The 23,314-nt window shown below is 39.7% G+C and overlaps 1 protein-coding gene and 1 non-coding gene across 10 annotated transcripts in view; both read right to left on the bottom strand.

The window, feature by feature from the left end:
* The window catches only part of MAPKAP1 (MAPK associated protein 1), a 245,531-nt gene that overhangs the window by 138,520 nt on the left and 83,697 nt on the right, over positions 1-23,314 (bottom strand). The window lies entirely within an intron of this gene.
* Positions 21,673-21,802, bottom strand: LOC123593905. Its single transcript, XR_006710590.1, has one exon. It is a non-coding gene; the product is annotated as a small nucleolar RNA SNORA72 (small nucleolar RNA).

Here is a 23,314-nt window from a genome sequence, read left to right on the forward strand (position 1 = left end):
CAGCTCCTATGCTTCGCTCATGTACTGCCAACAGAGACAAATGTTATTCTTCATTAAGAAAATAAGAGCTTTCAGAAAGGAACTCTTACCGTCCCCTCAATAAATGGACAAACTTACCTGGGTTTAACAACACGTACTCCCTACAATGGAGTGTCACTCATCTCATTAAAGGGCACTCTCTCTACTTATGCTCTGTGTCCCTTTGGCTCTCACTTTCACAAGGACTTTATCCTTCACTTACTTTTTCACCTTCTCCTACACGATCAGCCTCTCCTTTTCTTTGCTTCCATGACCTACACTCTTGGTTTTGTTCAGTCCTCTCTGGTCTCTGATTTTCAGTCTCCTTTGCAGATTCCTTCACCTCTAGAGTCTCTATTTGTTAGCATTCTCTGGCCTCTAGTTTGGGCTCTCTCGTGTCTGTCTTTCTGTATATTTCTTCCTTAAGTGTTCTCACAGTCCCAGAGCTATAAAACAATCTATATCCTCTTGACACTCAAATCTTATCTCCACCTCAAACTTCTCCCTGGAACCAAATTCATACATCAAACTGTCTATACCACAGGCAGAAAAGTTATCACAGACAAGTTAAACTTAAGTTCAAATCTGAACTTCTCACTATCCCTCACTCCATCCTACTCCAAATAACAACACTCTCCCTCATTTCAGTAAATGCTACCACCACTAACACAGCTCCTTATATCAGTAATCTTGATTCTTCTTTCTTCCTCCTACCTTCTACTCCCTTATATGTTCTAGTGACTACTACAAAATATATTTCAAAAGAGAAAAAAGTCTTCAGCAAATGGAGTAACTGGACAGCCACATACAAAAGAATGAATTTAGGGGCGCCTGGGTGGCTCAGTTGGTTGAGCATCTGACTCTTGATTTTGGTTCAGGTCATGATCCCAGGGTCATGGGACTGAGTCCCATGTCGGGCTCTGCGCTGTGCCTGGAGCCTGCTTAAGATTCTTTCTCCCTCTCCCTCTGCCCCTCTCTCCTGCTCGTGCTCTAAAATAAAAAACAAAAATATTTTGAAAAAAGAATTTAGACCTCTACCTCACACCATCTACAAATATTAACTCAAAATGGATCAAAGCTTTAAATTTAAGGCTAAAAGTACAAAATTTTTAGAAGGAAACATAGGTGTAAATTCTTCATGTCCTTGGATTAGGTAATGATTTCTTTAATATGACACCAAAAGCAACAAATGAAATAAACAGGACTTTATAAAAATTAAAAACTTGCATGCCTCAAAGGACATTATTAAGAAAGTGAAAAGACAACCCACAGAATGGGAGAAAATATTTGCAAATCATATATCTGACAAAAATTTAGGACCCAGAATATACAAATAATTCTTACAACTAAGCAATAAAAAGACAAGCCATCTGATCTTTAAAATGGCAAAGAATTTAAATAGACATTTCTCCAAAGAAAATATGAAAATGGCCAACAAGCACATGAAAAACTGTTCAACTTCATTATTCATTACGGAAATGCAAATCAAAATCACAATGAGATACCACTTCACATTAGGATGGTTCTATACATATTTTTTTCATAGCAGGAATTAGAAAAGCTAGCAAGGATATGAACAACTTGGAACCCTCATATATTGTTGGTGGAGCTGTAAAATGATGTAGCCATTGTGGAAAAATAGTTTGTCAGTTTCTCAAAACTTAAACGTAAAGTTACCATATGACTCAGCAATTCCATTCCTAAGTGTACTTAAAGAGAACTGAAAACATGTTCACATAAAAACATACATAAATGTACATAGCAGCACTATTGATAACAGCCAAAGGATGGAAACGGGTGTCTAGGTGGCTTAGTCGGTTAAGCGTCCAGCTCTTTTTTTTTTTTTTTTAATTTTTTTAATGGTTTTTTAAAATTTATTTTTGAAGGAGAGAGAGAGAGAGAGAGACAGAGCATGAGTGGGGGAGGAGCAGAGAGAGAGGGAGACACAGAATCCGAAGCAGGCTCCAGGCTCCGAGCTGTCAGCACAGAGCCCGATGCGGGGCTTGAGCTCACAAACCGCGAGATCATGACCTGAGCTAAAGTTGGACGGTTAACCGACTGAGCCACCCAGGCGCCCCAAGCGTCCAACTCTTGATTTCAGCTCAGGTCACAATGTCATAGTTCATGAGATTGAGCCCCAGATCAGGCACTGTGCTGATAACATGGAGCCTGCTTCAGATTCTCTCTCTCCCTCTCTCTCTGCCCCTCCTCTGCTCTCTCTCTCAAAATAAATAAACATTAAAAAAGATGGAGGGGCGCCTGGGTGGCTCAGTCAGTTAAGCGCCTGACTCTTGATCTCGGCTCAGGTCATGGTCTCATGGTTCATGGGTTCGAGCCCCACATTGGGCTCTACTCTAATGGTAAAGAGCCTGTTTGGGATTCTTTTTCTCCTCTCTGCCCCTGCTCTGCTTGTGCTCGCTCTCTCTCAAAATAAACAAATAATCTTAAAAAAAAAAAAAATGGAAACAATGCAAATGTCCACCAACTGATGAATGGACAAACGAAACATATACAATGAAATATTACTCAGCCATAAAATGGAATGAAGTATTGGCACATGCTACTACACGGATGAAGCTTGAAAACATTTTTCTAAGAGAAAGAAGCCAGGCATAAAAAGGTCATCTATTGTATGAACTCACTTATATGGAATGTCCAGAACAGACAAATCTACATAAATAAAAAGATTAGTGGTTGCCAGGACATTGGGTGGGGGTGGGGGATATGGGAAACTGACAAGTATGAAATTTCTTTTTGAGGTGATGGAAATGTTCTGGAATTAGTGGTGATAGCTGTATAACGTTGCAAATATACCGAAAACCACAAAATTATACTTTAAAATCATTAAAATAGTAAATTCTATGTAATGAGTTTTAATTCAATTTTAAAAATTGAAAAATATGTATTTCAAAAAATTCTCCATCTCCACTGCCACCAAAATACCATTAGGTTTCCCCTGGACTGTTCTAATGGATTCCTGACCTCATGTACTCTTGCCTACTTCGATTTGTTCTTGACATACAAGCTAGAGTTTTGGGGGTTTTTTTCAAACTCAAATTTGATATCACACTTCTGCTTAAATTCCTTCAATGAGTGGTTCCCAAGATACTTCTGAAATAATCCAAATTTCCTGTAGTATCTAACAAAGCACTGCATGTTCTGACCCCTGCCTACCTCTCCAACATCATCTACTGTTGTTCTCCTGCCTGATTATCACAGTTCAGCTACACGGGCCTTCAAGATGTGCTTTGTGCGCCTGTGTACCTGTTTCTCCCACTTTCAAGGCCACAGAAGTGCTATTCACTATATTCACTATATCTAGAAGGCTCTTTCTCATGATCAATGATTCCTCAAAGTGTGGCTTTGGGCAGGTTACTTAATCTCTCGGTTCTTCCATTTCCTCCTATGTTAAAATGATGATAAGGATAGGACATACCTATCAGAGGACTCCTTTAAGGATTATTATTATTGTGATTAGAAGTCCCTTTCACAGTTCTTCTTTCACACATATCCTGTTCATTTCCTTCACAGCACTTAACAATTTGATATTACACATTTGCTTATGGACACCTTCGGCGTATGCCTTCCTCACTAGCCTCTGACCTTCCTTCCATGACAGCAGTCATAATCACGTCTGCTTTGTTTACTGCTCTATACACAATGGCTAGCACCGTGCAGGTGCACAGACACCTCTCCAAAAAAATCTGTTGAACTACAGAATGAATGCATGGATGATTCAAATGCCTACGAGGACAACATGGCAGTAACACAATAAATGTTAGTTTCCTCCATGCATCCACCTTGCCCCTCCTCTATGGGTCTGTTTCCTGGTAGTGGATGGAGATGCAAGTACTTGAGCAATCGAGTGTGTCCATCTTTAACACTACAACTCTAGGGTGAAAAAAATAAGAAAGATAAGAACTTTTATGTGAGGAAATACATAAAATCGGTTTTAAAAACTTTTAGAGAAATTTCACTTCTAACCTAGAATCTACCATTAGATCCACTGATTTTTTTTTTAGTCTTGTCTCTGTCATAAGGCAAATTTAAAAAAAGTAATTCTCTTACAATAATGTTCTTTCTCTCGGACTCTCTCTCTCTCTCTCACTCATACACGCATGCACGCACACACACACGTGTGTTTTTCAGCTGGGAAAGAATAATTCCAATGACTAGCTAAGTTGTCTCTAAAGAGCAAGTGTTTTGATCTTGTCAGGCAGTCAAAAGGTTAAAATTCAAACAATGGCGTCTTTCTGGAGTGGGCTTATTGCCTTCTTATTTCTCTCCTCAACCTCCTTTTCAAACCAACAGCCCAAACTGGTTTATTCTTCCTCCTCCTTCTGAAGAACTGGAGCTGAAGCGCCACAAGGAATCCTGGCATGAGAAATGTGAATGTGTTTCACAAACTGTAAAGTGCTTCAGAAATGCAGAGCAATGTGTCAGAAAGACCTAAGTTTTTAGATCAGACTCATTTCTATTACTCAGACCTATTACACAGTCACATGAGGACAAAGATGGATGCTGTAAGGAGTCCTAATAATAATACTTATTATTATTCCAAGAGCTAGCATTTATTTAGAGCTAACTGTTAAATAAGCTCTGGTAAATGTTTGCCTAAATCATCTCAATTAATTCCGTCTAAGAGGTAGAATTCTATCATTACCCCAATATGACAGACGAGAAAACTAAGGCTCAGAAGTCATCTGCTCAAGCTCCCACAACCAAGGTGGATGAGCAGAACTCACACTCCTGTCTGACTCCAAAGCCCCCACTTTAAACACCAATGACTTCTTTCTCTAAAGTTCTCAATTTAATCACTCCCTACTCCCCCAAGAATCGCACCCCCATAAGTCTGCTTGCCCCACCCTTCTCACAAACACACGGAAAGTGCGGCCTGAAGATGTCTCCTACAAAAGCAGTGAATCTGAGGACTGGCCCAAGGAGAAGTGTTAGGGGACTGAGGCTCCAGAGACCGTGGCTGTTGTCGGTTGACTGCAGGGCAGAGAGTGACATGGCGCTCCTATGAATCCCTTTATCGTCTTTATTTCACGGTGAAATAGCGAGTGTGGGGAAACTATGAGAATAAATATGGTAGATACTTATTAAATGAATGAAGCACTTTATCTTTTTAATCTTCTAATTCCATCTTGAGGCACTGATGATGGCAAAAAGTGCCTTGCACAAACCCTGAAAATATGTATTTTTTAATAAGGAGCCTCTTCTGAAAAAACTCAAGGTGGTGGCAGTTAGCTCTACCTAATAGTTCCCGTGTTGCAATATTTAGAGGGAATCATCTAAAACATAAAACAATCCATCAACATAATAGAAAGTAATTAACTTATAAAAAAAAATAAGGTGACCAAAGGATTAAGAGTATTCATCACACATCAAGGCAAGCAATATTCCATAGACCTAACATCTAACTATCAAACAGCAACTAGCAATAAACAAAGATCGTATCATACAGTTTCACTGCAAGGCAATTTAACGTGTTCCACAATACAGAACTGGAAAAAGGGAGGCATAATTAGAGCACAAAGAAGGGGTCAACACAGAGATAAGGAAAACTGGGCTAGCACCATCCTCTCAGTCACTCATGCATGCAACCGACACCCATAGACACCATGCTGAGCTCTGAAGACAAAATCAAGAGAGACTCAATGCAGACAGACCCTCATCAAACTCACAGTCTGCTGAAGGGTCTACATTGTACTAGGTGATAAAAGCTTTAAGGAAGAGAAGTACAGGCTGTTGTGGGAGTTCAGAAGCAACCCAGGCTAAAAGGGGTTGGCAAAGGCCTCTTAGATTTAAAAAAAAAAAAAAGGTGGGGGGGAATGCAAGCTGGTGCAGCCACTCTGGAAAACAGTATGGAGGTTCCTCAAAAAATTAAAAATAGAACTACCCTACGACCCAGCAATTGCACTACTAGGCATTTCTCCACGGGATACAGGGGTGCTGTTTCGAAGGGACACATGCACCCGCATGTTTATAGCAGCACTCTCGACAATAGCCAAAGGATGGAAAGAGCCCAAATGTCCATCGATAGATGAATGGATAAAGAAGATGTGGTACATACAGACAATGGAGTATTACTCGGCAATCAAAAAGAATGAAATCTTGCCGTTTGCAACTACGTGGATGGGACTGGAGGGTATTATGCTAAGCGAAATTAGTCAGAGAAAGACAAGTATCATATGACTCCACCCATATGAGGACTTTAAGAGGCGAAACAGATGAACACAAGGGAAGGGAAACAAAAATAATATAAAAACAGGGAGGGGGACAAAACATAAGAGACTCTTAAATATGGAGAACTGGAGGGGTTGTGGGAGGGGGAATAGGCTACATGGGTAAGGGGCATTAAGGAATCTACTCCTGAAATCATTGTTGCACTATATGCTAACTAATTTGGACGTAAATTAAAAAAAAAAAAAAAATTAAAAGAAAGACACACAAAAAAAGAATTGGACCCTCAACTGATTGAGACACCCAAGGGGAGAAAAAAGTACCCTTCCATCCAACAGAACCATTAACCCAAGGAAAAGACACTCATTGTATTTAAATATCTACTATACCAATATACAAAAAAGTGAACAGGAATTCTCCAGGACATGGGATTATGAGTGATTTTAATTTTCTGCTTTATATTTTTCCACATTTTCTACGATGAGCACATACTATTTTTACAATCCAGAAACAAAATAGCAAATGTTACAATTACAAACAAAAAAGGATATAGAAAAAAACCACCATACAGGGCTTAAGACTTTTAGGTAAGAGAGAGGACCAATTTTGAAAATGTAGTCTATGTCAAGTCATCTGGCAAAATTTATTAAGAACATACTATGTGCCAGGTCTGTGACAGGCTGTTGGGAAAAATAAGCTGGAAATATAACCCAGACACCTTCCTATGGCAGGCTAAGTAATTTTTATTAAAAAAAAAAAAAGAATAAAAAGTAATAAACCTACAATGAGCTGACAAATTTGGAGCTGAACAACACTCTCCAGAGAAGCCTCTAAATCAAGGAATGCCCCAATTCATTTTTCAGAACAAAAGAAAAGTACTTCCTGTAGCAAAACGATTCTTCAACACAAATGTGATTCATGAAGACCAACCAGTCTCCAGAGTTCATGTCCCACAGCCTCTGTTATGACTTGATGCCTCTGCAAATGCAGTCACAATCTCAAGCTCGGTACGTCCAAGACCCATTTTCTTCATCACCTTGTCTCTCATTCCGTCTCAGTTAAGGCTTTCACCACCCACTCTTGTCACTCAGGCTAGAAACCTGAACTCTTCTTTCTGTCTCATCAGCATCCAAATGCCCCTGAAATGCCTCTCAAACCCTTCTCCCCCCTATCCTCACCAGCATGGCCCTAGTTAAAACTTCATCATGACCCAGTAAGACCACTGTATGCAGCAGTCTCCCAACCATCTCCCTGTCTCCAAAATCTCTTCTCTCTCCAAACTCAGTGTGATTTGACTCAAATCACTGACCTGGCCAGTCACCAACTCAGAAGCATACATATGATGGCTCTCCTTGGTGTCAGCATGCTGGCTCCCTAGCATGGTATTTAATACCTGGCACATTCTGGACCCAGTGTACCACTGCTAAAGCCTACTGAACAGTAGTTAAGAGCACAAAGACTTGGGGTGAGACAGATCCAGGTCTGAAGCCTAGCTCTGTCACTTCCTTAGTCCCAAGACCTTAGGAGTTCAGCACCTTTCAGAACCTCTAGTTCCTTACTTGGAAGAGCATATATGTATAAAATGCCTGGCACACAGTAACTGACCAAGAAATGTACCCCTTCTTCCATCCTTCGATTTCTAATGTCTCCTCTTCCCAGAAGGTAGAAGTCCAAATTCCCTCTTCTCTGCTCCCTAGACGTTTACCTTCCCTTAAGGTTTCACTCTTTTCTCTACCTACCTCCACCACCTCCCTCCCACCTTCTCATGTAAGTATGAGTTATGCAAAGGGAAAAACTGTGCCTCACTCATTTTGCAGTCTCCTAGGGCCGAGAATGTAGTACGGGTATGGCATCAGCTTACTGAAGGGCTCCTTAGGCTATTTTTCAAAATGGACCCACCAGACCTACGACTTCTCTCCTGTCCCGGATAAACTGGCTACACCTCTTCTACTTCCCAGGCCCTGTTCTTCAGGAATTCTCTTCTCTGAAATATCCTCCACACCTAGTATCAGACCTGACATATAGTAGCTACTTAGACCTATTAATGGGATGAACAATGAATATTCTTTTAACACATGATTTTAAATACCTGCATATTATAGCACACAGAGGTACTATCAACCGATTTCCCCGATTGTTAAATATGGACATTGTTTCTAACATTTCACTACTATAAATAATATTCCCATAAACATTCTCTTATATAAATGTTTGTGCACATATTCCTAGGAGTAGATTACTAGGTCAAGGAGTATGAATGTTTTGTGTGTGTGATACATAATGCTCACTCTTTGAAAACCATCTCTGTGACAGTCATGAAATAGCATTATGACTCACATATCATCCAATTAATAAGCAAAAGCTTAAAAACTTAAAATAACTTTAGTGTATAGAATGTGAATAGGTACAGAATCGAAATACATAGAATTTGAATGTGATGACGAATTAAAACATTACATCTCTAACCAGGTTTTTCTTATCTGATCCTATGAACTGAAATAGCAAACTATTTGCTGCCTATCATAAAATTATACAGGCGATAGTTTCCAAAATAGGGAAAGAAGGAAGAATAGATGGTATTCAGCTCAAAATAATCTTGAATTAAGAAATATCCACATAAAGTGAGTCAAGCTGAATTAAGGCTTAAGGACAGAAGGTTCAGTTAGCAGCACTACTTCACATCAAGGTTTGTCAATAATAAATTGAATATCAGATGTCAAAACTGTTGCTAAGTGTTCAATTTCTCTATCAAGAGAAAGAAACAGAGAAAGGATAGACAGCTTTGCAATTAAAGAGACAAAAAGCAGGCAACGTTACTCCATTAGCCACAACTGCAGAAGCAGATCGTTATATGCAGTTTTAACGCAGAAATAAATGTATCAGTGTATGCAGACAATGTAATGATGCAAATTGATAAGAGGCTTATTTGTAGCCTTCCAAAGGTAACACTCTCTTAATTAAGGAATGGCTACAGTCCCATTTCACTGGTATCTTCCTCCCCAACTTCCTCAGCAAAGACCAGAAGATGCTACATTCTACAAATTTATGGCCCAGTCTTTAAAAACATGGTATCCATACTTGGTGCACACAGGCCTGAAATCATTATTCTGATGATGACTAAGGGACTTTATTTGTTCAGAGTAATGATTTTGAACAAAATCTGGCCTAAAATCTGGTTCAAGCCAGGTTTAATTGACTATGAGAAATAAAGAAGGTCTACATAGGGAGGAAAAAAAACAACAATCCCAAACACCAGGCAGTAGCATTTTGTTCTCAATAAATGCTGGCTTTATGGGCTCAGAGAAAGAACTCACTTTTTCACATTCAAAACGGTAGCAATGAACTTATGAATAGATTTTGTATAAAATTCTACGACAAATCCATTCAGAGCTAGGGGCTTGGCTTTGTAGTGCTATCTTAACCCTCAATAAATCTGGAACATTTAAAGGCTATTAAATTAACATTTCCCTGATCTGGCACCTGTAGTCAAGTTAATTTGTCAAAAACATTTCTACAGTTTGTCACTGGACACTGTATTTTCTGACAAGTTAAGTTTAAAATAAAATTGACAAAATCTCATTAATTTCCTCTGAATCACCAACCTTGGTTCCATTAAGCTTTTATTATTAAGAACGTCAACTGTCACTCTTTCTTTAACAAGGTCAAGTTCTGATGTGGGTACTTCCAGGATCCTTATTATATTAATAGAAGCTAGTAAAACAGTGCAGTGTGGTGGTTAAAAGCATTAAGTTGTGGAGTCAGAAAGACCTGGGTTCAATTCTCAGCAATGCCATCTACTGTGTGTCCTTGGACAATTTTATTTAACCTCTCTGAGTCACTATTTCCACACAGCAGGAGAAAGCTCCTCCAGGAGTTGTTGAAAGGATTCAACGATACCGTGCATATAAAAAGCACTTATCACTGTGCCTAGTCCATACTAAATGCTCAAGAAATGTTGGCTGTTTATTTTATTAGGTTTCCTTTTTCCCCCCTGCTTTTACATTCACAGACTTAAAAACAACAACAACAAACCAACTTTATCGCTACTCATAGACTTTTAAAGTGGCAAGGAATTTTAAGGGTCGTCCCCTCTAAGCCATTTTCACCAAATGGCTGTCCTACAACCTCTTCAGAACACCTTCACTGAGGAGGTCCCTGCCACACCTTCAGAGACAGACCCTTTCCTTTGTTAGGCAAAGAGTTTTGGTGGCTGAAACTGTTTCCTTCTACTGAGATGCACTCTACAGATGCCAGGCACTGATCTCACTTCTAGCCCTCAGGAAATTGTAACTAATCCACCTCCACGTCCACAGACATCCTTCACACAACTGAGAGCCTCAAACAAAGTAAGTTTTGTTACTAAGTGCCGTAGAATGAGCCAGACTACAACTATAATCCTTTCAAAGAGTATAACATAGCACAGAAAATAGTACTTCCATCAGGTTTTCTTAGATTAGTTATTTTCATAAATTTTCTTTCTACAGCATCTATAGTAAATGTAAATCTATAGTCTTGGACCCAAAAACAGAGAAGGGGGTTGGTGCTCTCAGGAAAGGTTTCCTCTATTAAAAATAAATCCTCCATATTTTGAGGCTCTGACAGTCTTCTTCCACTTTTGAAAAAAACAAAATGCCTACAGCTAATGGTTTAAACAATCTAACTGTTATCAAATGAAATTTGGGTAGCAGCCTTGGATAGTTTTGTTTCAAGATATCGACTTGTTCAAACACAGGTAAGAAATTTTACAAAATGGGGAGGGGGAAGGATGAAGAGGAGAAAACGAAAGCCTACCCATAAACTGTATCAGGAATAACAACCATCTTCTTTCTCAAAGTCTTAAATTCAGAAAGCAGCTCCTGATACTGTCAGTTTTTACTATCATGGGTTATATTTGTTATGTAAGTCTTTGCAGGGTCTATAGAACTGGTCTGGACCTTGAGCTGTGCAACCTTGGGCAAGCCCATAACCTCTCTGAAAGCCAATTTCCTTAGCCATAAAACAGAGATGAGACTACCTACCGCAAAAGAATGGTAGGGCATATAAAGTAAAAATAAAGCATGGTAAAACCACTCTGTGAACTGCAAACTGTTCTACTACGAGGATGTCAGTCATTCCTCATAATTGTTACCTAAGTTATTAATCAGACCAGGCAGATCTTTGGATAAATCGTCCCTTCAAACAAACATAAAGCTGAGAAGCAGAGGCAAGAGGCAAAGGTCTCTATCTCAGTAATTAAAAGAGAAAAGCCATTGCATCCTCTTCTCATCCAGCCTCAGGATGTTCCGGCACATACCAGAAGGTGCTCTCACACAAGTACAATCCAGCCATCTTAAAGCATAATGGAATGTAAAGTGTCCATTTTGAATTTTCATAGCCATTGTGGGATTCTTTAGATCATTAATGTTACACAGCACTTTGCATTTAATTATACAAACAATGGCTTCTATAATGATGATGATATCAGGGAAAAGTAATTTGCATGAACTAAGCCCCATCACCTAGGGTAAGTATAGGAACCTCTTCATTATTAAATCATTTATATAATAAAATCAATATGCTTTAAAAGTAAAAATAGGTTTTTTAAAACCATAAAGAAGAGTTACATGTTTTAAACTCTATCAATTACCATAATATAATGAGTCTTTTTAAGATTTAATATCAACTTTTAAAATTAAAACTCAATGGAGAATGTATACTTGGCTCCATTACCAGATGATGTATCTCTACAAAAGGTTACAGTACAGCTATTATCATCCTCCTAAATTATATGGAAAATTTGGTACAACCCTCCACTACCCCCAAGGACAATTTAATTCCAGAGATGGTGAAGTATTTTGAGAATATAAAATTGTATAAATATTGAAGGAAGTAATTCCAATGCATATATCATATTCATTTCTTGCAGGGCTTCAGTTGATTAAATATTACAAATTTTTAAAATGTCAGTACACAACTTAAATTTTTTATTGTGTCCTTAATTTTGAACAGTTTTTGAAAACGCACAAATTTCTACACAGTAGTACATTCATGGCTAAGTGTTTTATCACTTTAAAATTCAGTATTTAATGATATAATTCAAAAGTTTTACTGAATCATTATTTAGTAAGTCATAAAAACCTCTTAAAATTAATCTTTCATGCACATCTAGCTTATTCAAAGTTAGAATTTAATTAGATGGCCTTGGCACAAATGGGCTTACTACTTTATTTGCTTAATCAGTATATGTCTTTTCAGTAATTATAATTAATTCAAATCCCTGACGCACCTCCTAGCAAACAATGTAAAACCATCAGACAAAATGGAAATAAATAGCTTTACATTTCTCCAATGACGACATTCACTTTCATTCTGGAAGCGCGCACGTGAAATAGCTGGGGTAGGTGTTACTCTGTGCAGGAAAAGGCCACACAAAGAACCTGCACCTCTGGTGACAGAAAGAGGCTTGTCTACATCAGAAAATACATTACCTTTTTGACATTATGAAAACGATACAACAGCAAAGAGCCAACTGAGAAAGTTTAGGTTTACCAGTTTGCAAATGCATGTTGAAATACAAACAGCAGCAAGAAAAAGACGGACTAAATTATTATCTATCTAGAACAACATTTCCGGTTGAGAAAAATCACTTCTAACTATATAAAAATTTTAATTGAGAAGCAGCCCAAAAGAGTCTATCAGGCCTTTATCCCACATGTCTCTCAGATACAATGAAAGGAAAAGTAGCGGCAGAAAACTTTATTTTTACTTTTTAAGATTTTATTTTTAAGTCATCTCTACACCCAATGAGGGGCTTGAACTCAAAACTCCAAGATCAAGAGTCACACACTCTACTGACTGAGCCAGCCAAGCACCCCAGAAAATTTTATCTTCAAAACGGAGAGGTCATGGGGCACCTGGGTGACTCAGTCAGCAGAGCACCTGCCACTTGATTTCAGCTCAGGTCATGGTCTCATGGTTTGTGGGATCGAGCCCCGCGTCAGCACAGGGCCTGCTTGGGATTCTTTCTCTTTCTTTTTCTCTCTCTCTCTCCCTCCGTCTCTCTCAAAATAAACAAACATTAAATAAATAAATAAATAAATCTGAGAGGACAACAACATCCACCAGATAAAACTGTCAGCACTGAGTAGTTTAAAAAATAAAAAGCTCTTCATGAGTCACACTGCTCAATGAGGTCACTGGCCTAGCAGGACAAAGCTAACCAGCTCCAGAGCAGACAGCCTTAGTGGGAGGTGGGACTAGGTACGAAGACCCCATTCCTCTGAACACAGCCCCTTTGTGAACGGGCGGGTCACAAGTGTTGGCTGCCTTTTGTTGGGCACCTATCAGGGTCCAAGTACTTTTCATACATTGTCTCATTTATTGTCCCCAATAGTCCTATGACGAGCTCACTCTCTTTTATTTTTTTTATATGAAATTTATTGTCAAATTGGTTTCCATACAACACCCAGTGCTCATCCCAACAGGTGCCCTCCTCAATGCCCATCCCCCACTTTCCCCTCCCTCCCACCCCCATCAACCTTCAGTTTATTCTCAATTTTTAAGAGTCTCTTATGGTTTGCCTCCCTCCCTCTCTAACTTTTTTTCCCCCTTCCCCTCCCCCATGGTCTTCTGTTAAGTTTCTCAGGATCCACATAAGAGTGAAAACATATGGTACCTGTCTTTCTCTGTATGACTTATTTCACTTAGCATAACACTTTCCAGTTCCATCCACGTTGCTACAAAAGGCCATACTTCATTCTTTCTCATTGCCACGTAGTATTCCATTGTGTATATAAACCACAATTTCTTTATCCATTCATCAGTTGATGGACATTTAGGCTCTTTCCATAATTTGGCTATTGTTGAAAGCGCTGCTATAAACATTGGGGTACAAGTGCCCCTATGCATCAGCACTCCTGTATCCCTTGGGTAAATTCCTAGCAGTGCGACTGCTAGGTCATAGGGTAGGTCTATTTTTAATTTTTTGAGGAACCTCCACACTGTTTTCCAGAGCGGCTGCACCAGTTTGCATTCCCACCAATAGTGCAAGAGGGTTCCCGTTTCTCCACATCCTCTCCAGCATCTATAGTCTCCTGATTTGTTCATTTTGGCCACTCTGACCGGTGTGAGGTGAGCTCACTCTCTTTTAAAGCTGAGGAATGAGAGATTCATGAAGTAGGCTACTGCAAATCTCTCAACTGGGGGGAACATCGTGCGAACCCAGGTCTGTTCCACCCTAGACCCCTACCCCCTTGCTGAATCCTAGTCCTGAAGAACTCTCGGATAGGCCTGGGTATTTAGGGAAGGTCACAATGGCTTCCGATTCATGCTGCAGCCACCGTGTCAGGGCTTGAAGTCCTAGACAGTGAGCCTCAAACACCCTTCTGGCTGAGACACACAGGAAGGCCCTCCTCCTGTGGCTCTGCCTGTCACATGAAACTCTGCAAAGCTCCACAGGGAGCTGCTACTAGGGAGGGACACTGGGGTACCTGCTTCTGGTGTTACCTCTTGTGTACAGGCAGAAGGCAGGAACTATTTCAGACTTCCTTGCCTCTGCGCTCACAGAAGGGGCTCGATAAATCTTTACTGATTATGTTTCAGAAGTAAAACATAAGGCAACACCAGCTCCATGAAGAGTAGGTAGGTGGGACCCTCTGCTCTAGTTTTCAAAAAGCAGGGGCCAAGTACCAACTGAGGGGCCCCAGAGAATCCTTACTCCTGGATTAAGAGTCTCATCAGGAATCGTGAGGTGATTCTATTACTAAATGTGGCTACCCAGGTGGCAGTATCCAAGGTGCTCTGATGATGACAAAGGAGGCAAATAACAATTAGGTCCTTGGAGAGCCAGGCAGGCAGTGTATGACATCAACATGGCATCAAGCTCCAACACAAGCAAAAGGTCTGATGAGACAAAGGCTCATCTCAGGTTGCAACTCTCTGTGGAAACGGGCAGCCCAAGACCTGCTCACTTGCAGAAACTGACAAGGCACTCGGGTCCCTGGGTCTCCTGGGTCTCTCCTCAGCCCCCTGGCATTATTTCCCTCGTGTTCATCTCGAGTCTTAGTCTAATCTCCTCTGAGGTCCTAACTAAACCAGACATAGGGAGAGTCGGGATTTTATCTTATTAAAATAGATATGGCTAATTTGTCTTTTCAAATTCATTTTAAATTAAATTGGATTTCCTCGGAAGGCTGCTAGGTCAGTTCCCCTGCTGCGAATGCAGGACAAAGGTTAATTGCGCGCCCTTCACCAGCTCTTCTGCTCTCCTGGGCAGGCTCAGATAACCTGCCCCCGAGAGGTGGGGAAGGCTTTGGTTTATTGGGTGATAATGTTGCCATTAAAGCCATTTACCATTATGCCAAGAAACATTTTATTTTTTTTAACTAAATAACAAGATATGATAGCAATAACAAGAATGAAATGCAATTATGTTACCAACTGATGGTTAGTTATTCTCAAGCACAAAATCCAAAGAATAGGACTTCACCTATTTCCTTCCACAAAAGGCCCCAATACATGCGAAAGTACGCACACTTTTACAACAAACTGTTTTCTGGTTCCAGTGTAAAATTCCATTAACATTTGCACTTAATTTATCTCATTTAAACTGTCTATGTTCATGAAAATTTAACCCAGTAATTCCCTGTTATACAAAGCATAACAAAGTATGAATATTTAAATACAATGTAAATAAAACACTTTATCAATTATATTTTTGTATTCTAAATTAGTGACTTCACTTAGCATGTCTGCCTTGCACAGCACCACACTATTTTTCAATTAAAGGTCCAGATGTTTCAAAGGCTCCAGTAGGCAACGGCAGTTATGAGAAATGCTTTATCTGCATTGTAATCATCACCACCACATCAGCTCCAGGCTGCATTAACATCCTCATGTTTTATTCCAGCTCCCTTTCTAACAGAGCAGGTAATTATACAACACAGCAGAGAAACACAATCCTAAGAGCTGGACAGTTTCCGTGCAAGCATCCACCTGAGCAACACATTCTCACACACAATCTTAAAATTTGGGGGTACTGCTTACGAGGAACATTGACCATCCAGAATATCTAAATAAGAGTGAATCACAGGCATACCAAGTTTAGTTTCAAATACTATTAAAATGCAGGATGCCTTGCACAGACACATTTATGTATACTGAAAATCACCTAGAAGTTTGTGTGTGTAAAAACCACTAGCATTTGTTACAATATAAGTCACTTCTACTCATTCTTAATGCCAGTGTCATCTCTTGAACAAGTCGATTCTATCTTTATCCAAAAATGACAATTCACCTGAGCTGAGACTGAGCAAGCATAGCAATTATCCAGTACCCATCAGATAAAAAAATACAAGGGCGGAACAAAATGCAGTTCTGACAGCTGCAACAAAAACACTATTGCATTTATTACTGAGTTAATTAAGTGACTCCCTTTCCCCAAAATGGAAAAGAATACCATAGAACAAACACTGCTATGCTGAGTAAACACAGTGTAATCTAATGGGAGAAACACAGTAGTACCTCGTTGTTAAGAAAACTAACAAAATTCCCTTTAATTATAATTCTGTAAATTATTCTACACATATTTTTGTATTTTGAAATATTCCAAGAGGAGATGCCCTAAGGAAGACACTATCCAAAAGATAAATGCCTTTTACAAACATTAAAACCTCTGACAGGTCAAATGCTGGCAGTTTCCACTTCAGCATCTGAAAGCAGACAGCTTCCATTCCTTTCTGAAGGAACCTGAGGTGGAACATTTTTAATACATCACCATGTCACTTTTTAATGTGCCCCAATCTATTAACCACATGGCAAACTAACAGGGATTTTTAAAATATGGGCTTTATGGCTTTGTGCTGGTGATTAATTAAATAAATAGCCACTGTTTCACAAATCATCCCTCTAATTAGTCTAAAACAGACACTTCGCAGTCACTGGTACTGCTGCCATCTGAAGCTCACAGAAGGGCTGGAGCGGTGCGGTGCGGCCGCGTCTCGGTACTTGGGAGCCCACCGTCGCGGGCTCCACGGCTGGCATCCCACCCTGCCACCCAGAGGCAGAGGTGCCATCGTTGCAGGTGCTGCAGTCAGCTGGAATTTGATTCCAGCTGCTCAGAAAAGATGTTCCCCTTAATTATTCTCCCTCACCCTAAAGGGAACAATGGAACAACAAAGGAAAAAAAGCGCCACCTCCAGCTGCAAACAGAAGAGTTTTCACCAACACTTTTGCTGGACTGAGGAAGAAAGTTGGTTCCGGCGATCTACTTTAGGAGTAAATAGGGTACGATAGGGTACGAGGTCAAACAGGCTGTCCTTAGAACTCAAAACATGTTATGTCATTCTCCTGAACTCAGATATCAAGCAATTACTTCCAAATTTTATTATTTAAAAGACTGAGAAGGTCACTCTGTTAAAAACTGATAGAATTCAATCTAACTTGTTTTAGTAGCATATTTTAAAAGATGGTAATTTCTCTGAAAGCAAATTAAAATTAGAGACAATTTTTAGTGCCAAGGAAAAAAATCAAATGGGAATATCTCAAGAATCCAATTTTCTTCAGGAAATACATTAAGTAGTTTCTTAATCTTGGTATTTCAACTTCATTAGGTATGTTTAGAGGAAGGAAGGAAAAATGGAAGGAAAGGAGGAAGGGAGGGAGAGAAGAAGAGACACAGAGTGGGTGGGAGAAAGGGAGGAAGAAAGGGACAGAGGGAGCAAAGGAAGAAGAAAAAGAAAAGGGGGAGAGGAAGGGGGAAAGGGACTGAGAAAATTCAGTGGGGATAACACACCCAAGTGTGCTACAGAGTATTCTGTAGAGAAGCTGTCCTTATTTCCCCTCTAGGAGGCCATTTCTAAGAATGGGAGGAAATGGGATATGGTAAAAAAAAGACTTGGCCCCTGAAGCAAGACAGACTAAAGGGTCTTATGCTCTTGGCTACATCATATAATCCAGTTTAGCCTATTTCCTTCCATCCTGTACAAGATTTTAGCCCTTACTCTATATACCTATAGGGACAGTGAGATTCTGTGGGTAAAGCACCTAGCACACTCCTTGCACAGAGCAGATGATCACAAAAGGATGAACATGATGGTGGCCATGAGAAATGGGTTGAAGGCAGAGCCTGAATTACTTATTTTCACCCTACAGCACCTTTTTGAAAGAGCCAAGGTGACTGCAGCCCATACTGCACATGCTATGTCCCAAATATGAAAAAGAGGGACAAAAGCACAAAATGTACATGAACACAGAACTACCACATATGCTCACTGTATTGAAGAAAACCCAAATCACCAGCACCTAAGAAGAAATAATGTAGTTTCTCTAACTTTCATCTTCATCGGCCACAGAGATAGGGGAGGAGTGTTTCTGAAACTATTCAGGTTATAGAAATTGGAAGGAAAAAAACCGAGATTTCCAAGGATGTGGAGAAAAAGGAACTCTCGTACACTGTTGAGAAAGCAAACTGCTGCAGCCACTCTGGGAAAAAATACGGAGGTTCCTCAAAAAGTTAACAGAATTACCCTACAATCCAGCAATTGCATTGCTGGATATTTACTCAAAGAATACAAAAACACTAATTCAAAGGGATACATGCAACCCTATGTTTATAGCAGCACTATCTGCAATAGCGAAGATATGGAAGCAGTCCAAATATCCATTATATGATGAATCGATACGGGAGATGCGGTATGTACACACACACACACACACACACACACACACACACACACACACAGGAATATTATTCAGCCATAAAAAGGAATGAAATCTTGCCATTTGCAATAACACAGATGGAGCTAGAAAGTATAATGCTAAGCGAAATAAGTCAGAGACAGACAAACACCATATGATTTCACTTACATGTGGAATTTAAGAAATAAATGAGCACAGGGAAAAAAGGAGACAGAGAGGGGCAAACCAAGAAACAGACGCTTGTTTGTTTTCGTTTGTTTGTTTTTGAGAGAGAGAGAGAGAGAGAGAGCAAGCGAGCGCAGGAGGAGCCTGATGCAGGGCTTGATCCCACAACCCTGTGATCGTGACCCGAGCTGAAATCAAGAGTCGGACACTCAACTGACTGAGCCACCGAGGTGCCCTAAGAAACAGACTCTTAACTGTAGAGAACTGATGCTTGCCAGAGGGGAGGAGGGTGAGGGGTGGGTGAAACAGGTGATGGGGACTAAGGAGTGCGCTTTGATGAGCACCAGGCGTTGTGTGCAAGTGGCGGACCCCTACACTGTACACCTGAAACTACAAGAACACTACATGGTAACTATACTGGGATTAAAACAAAAACTGTGAAGAAAAGAAAATGAATGGGCTTTGGATTCAACAAGATCTAGCTTGAAACCTGGCTTCACTACTTACTAGTTGGGTAAACTCAGGCATGTCTGTTCATCTCTGAGAAGCCTCAGTCTTCCCATCCCAAAATGGGGAAAATAAGATGTACTTTAAGGGGAAGCTGGGAAGAATGAATGAAATAGCACAGTAGGCACTCTGGCATATATTAGACATTCAAATAGTTTCCATTGCATTAGGTTGAATCACATGAAACTGCTGACAGTCATCGTTTATAACCTACAAAAGTTGCAATTCCACATTGTTTCACCTACTACTACAGTGACTGAGACAGTAAATAGGCATGAACTGGAAAAACAAGTGAAAATTCTCAAGAATGCAATGAATTATACTTCTACCAGAATAGGAAGGGAACCAACATATAAAAGGTGTTTTTTAAGACTGTTCATGATTCCAGTAACAGAGCAGCTAATATTTATTAAATACTTACTATAGGGCAAATACTATCCCATATATTTGACATCTATAATATTAGCTTAGGTGATCCCAAAAAACCTCAGTGAGACAGATTCAACCATTCTCTCCATTTTGCAGAAGAAACGGAAGCCTGGAGAAATGAAGTAACTTGAATCAAGGTCACACAGCTGGTAAAACCATGATGCCAACCTGGAGCTGTCCAACTCCTGAGCCTGAGTTCTTACCTGTCATTTAAAACTGCCTCCAAACACTGAAAAAACTGCTTGTTTTACTTTTAATAAAATTATGGGTGTTTTAGGGACTAGAATAGGCATTTCTCAAAAGAAGATATACAAATGGCCAATAAACACATGAAAAGATGCTCAACATCACTAATTAGAAGGGAAATGCAAATAAAAACTATAATGAGATACCAACTCACACCCATGAGGATGGCTACTATCAAAAAAAACCCAGGCACAGCTGGGTGGTTCGGGCAGTTACACCTCTGACTCTTGGTTTCGGCTCAGGTCATGATTTTGGTTTGTGAGATTGAGCCCCACATCGGGCTCTGTGCTGACAGCTCCATGCTACAGCCTGCTTGGGATTCTCTCTCCCTCTCTCTCTGCTCCTACCCAGCTCATGTGCACACGTGCTTGCTTGCTCTCTCTCAAAATAAATAAATAAACTTAAAAAAAATAAAACAGAAAACTGCAAGTTGATGAGGATGTGGAGAAACTGGAAATCTTGTGCACTATTGGTAGAAAAGTAAAATGGTACAGCCTCTGTGCAAAACAGTTTGCAGGTTTCTCAAAAAATTAAAAATAGAATTACCAAATGACCCAGAAATTCCTCTTCTGGGTATATACCCACAAGAGCTGAAAGCAGGGTCTTGGAAGAGATATGTGTACATTCATATTCACTGCAGCATTATTCACAATAGGTAAAACATGGAAACAACCTAAGTGTCCATGGACAGATGAATGGAGAAGCAAAATGTGGTGTATATATACAACGGAACATTTTTCAGCCTTGAAAAGGAAGGAAATTCTGATATCTGCTACAACATGGATGAACCCTGAGGATTATGCTAAATGAAATAAACCAGTCACAAAAGGACAAGTACTGTATGATTGCATTTATACAAGAAACTTAGAGTAGTCAAACTCACAGAGACAGAAAGTAGAATTGTGCCCACCAGGGGCTGGAGTAAAGGGGGAAAGAAAGGGGAGTTATTGTTGAATGGATGTAGAGTTTCGGTCTTACAAGATGAAAAGAGTTATGGAGATGGATGGAGGTGATGATTATACAGTAGTCCCTCTCTTATCTGCAGTTTCCGCTTTCTACAGTTGCAGTTACCTGTGGTCAACCATGGTCCAAAAGCAGATGAATCCTCCTTCGGACATATTGTCAGGTCAATAGTAGCTTCAGGCTACATGATAATTCCTACATCACATACCTCACTTCATCTCATCATGTAGGTATTTATCACTTCACAACACAAGAAGGGTGAGTACAGTACAATAAGGTACTTTGAAAAAGAGAGACTACATTCACATAGTCTTGTTTTTTTTTTAGTTTTACAATTCATTTTAAGCAAGTGGTAATCATCAAGTTAGCAATGGTTATTTTCAAAAGTTACTACGCTAACTGTGCTGTCATTTCTCAAGGATGATCAGATACCTAGAGTCACAGACATTTCCCACATAAGATGGATAATATCAGTAATACTTGGTTTATCACCACAACTGAGAAAACCAGACCTAGGCAAAGAACTAGGTCTGGGGACATGCATGGTCTTAATATAGTGAATGTTTAGCCTGCCCTGATTATTACAAAATCAGAACAGCACGAATATTTGCAAACTTTATTACATTATAGTTACAGTTGTTCTATTTTACTATTGTTAATCTCTTACTGTGTCTAATTTGTAAATTAAACTTTATCATAGGTATGTATGTATAGGAAAAGAACTGTACACATAAGGTGTATCCACAGCTTTAGGTATCCACTGGGCGTCTTAGAACATATGTCCTGTGGATAAGGGTGGACTACTCTATGACATTATGAATGCATTTAACACCACTGGACTATATACTTCAAAATGGTTAAGACGGCAAAAAAAACAAAAAACAAAAACACCAACTTAAAAAAAAAAAAACAACTGTATGGTGACAAGAAGCAAATAATTTACAAATCACTTTCTGGGGCTTCCAAAGGACAGACATGTCAGTAGGCAAGCAAGCCTCAGCAATGATAGTATTTCATACCAGCACCTGCAGTGAGTAGGATGATGATACATTCAAAGTTCCAGTGTAAGCATGGCATTCTAGCGTACCACTTCTCCCTTTTCACAGCGTTATTTAAAAAGGAAAAGAGGGGCGCCTGGGTGGCTTAGTCGGTTAAGCGGCCGACTTTGGCTCAGGTCATGATTTCGCGGTCCGTGAGTTCGAGCCCCACGTCAGGCTCTGTGCTGACAGCTCAGAGCCTGGAGCCTGTTTCAGATTCTGTGTCTCCCTCTCTCTGACCCTCCCCTGTTCATGCTCTGTCTCTCTCTGTCTCAAAAATAAATAAACGTTAAAAAAAATAAATAAATAAATAAAAAGGAAAAGAAAAAATCAGACATGTTTCAAAGTTTCCAGGAAAAATCCTAAAGTTTTAATCAGACAGCTACTGTGTTCCCATTATAGTCACACCTTTTCGCTATGTGACAAAGGCAGCATAGCTTTTCATTTATTTGTTCATATATCTATTTATGTTTACATTTCTTACTTCCTGAAACCTTTCATGTAAACAGTGAACAAGTCATCACAGAAAGGGAAATGGCACTGACAGTGGATGCTATGAATCTACTCCCTTTAATTAATAAATAAAGAAAGAAAGAAAGAAAGAAAGAAAGAAAGAAAGAAAGAAAGAAAGAAAGAAAGAAAGAATTCAAGTCAAGGAAATCCCCAAACATCATGCTTTCAAAGCCAGGATGTAAAAGCAATCACACTTGCATTTAAGGCTTCTTGGAGCCGCCTCTGTGGCACCAAAATCCACCAAAGATAAAGAAGATGTTTGTGCTAAGTTGGGAAAGTGGAGACATCAGCATTTTTACCTTCAGACCATTATTTCTGCTCTCCAGACAGCACCTGATAAAGCATCTAGAGTGTTGTCTTCTGCGCAGCCACTGCTCTTGTGAAGCCTGTGCTCGGGGGTTTCCCTGGGGTTTCCTTTCCGACAATTGCAGCAGAGACTCTGAGAGGGGCCCAAATGAGCTGCCTTAACCTTCCCGTAAACTGATATTTCCATAGAGGATTAAGACAAACATTTCAAATAAGCCAATTTCCTTTACTAAAAAACTAAAGCGACAACAGTAGTACCAAGAGAAATA

The sequence above is a fragment of the Leopardus geoffroyi genome, chromosome D4 (assembly GCF_018350155.1).
Source record: "Leopardus geoffroyi isolate Oge1 chromosome D4, O.geoffroyi_Oge1_pat1.0, whole genome shotgun sequence".
Taxonomy (NCBI): Eukaryota; Metazoa; Chordata; class Mammalia; order Carnivora; family Felidae; genus Leopardus; species Leopardus geoffroyi.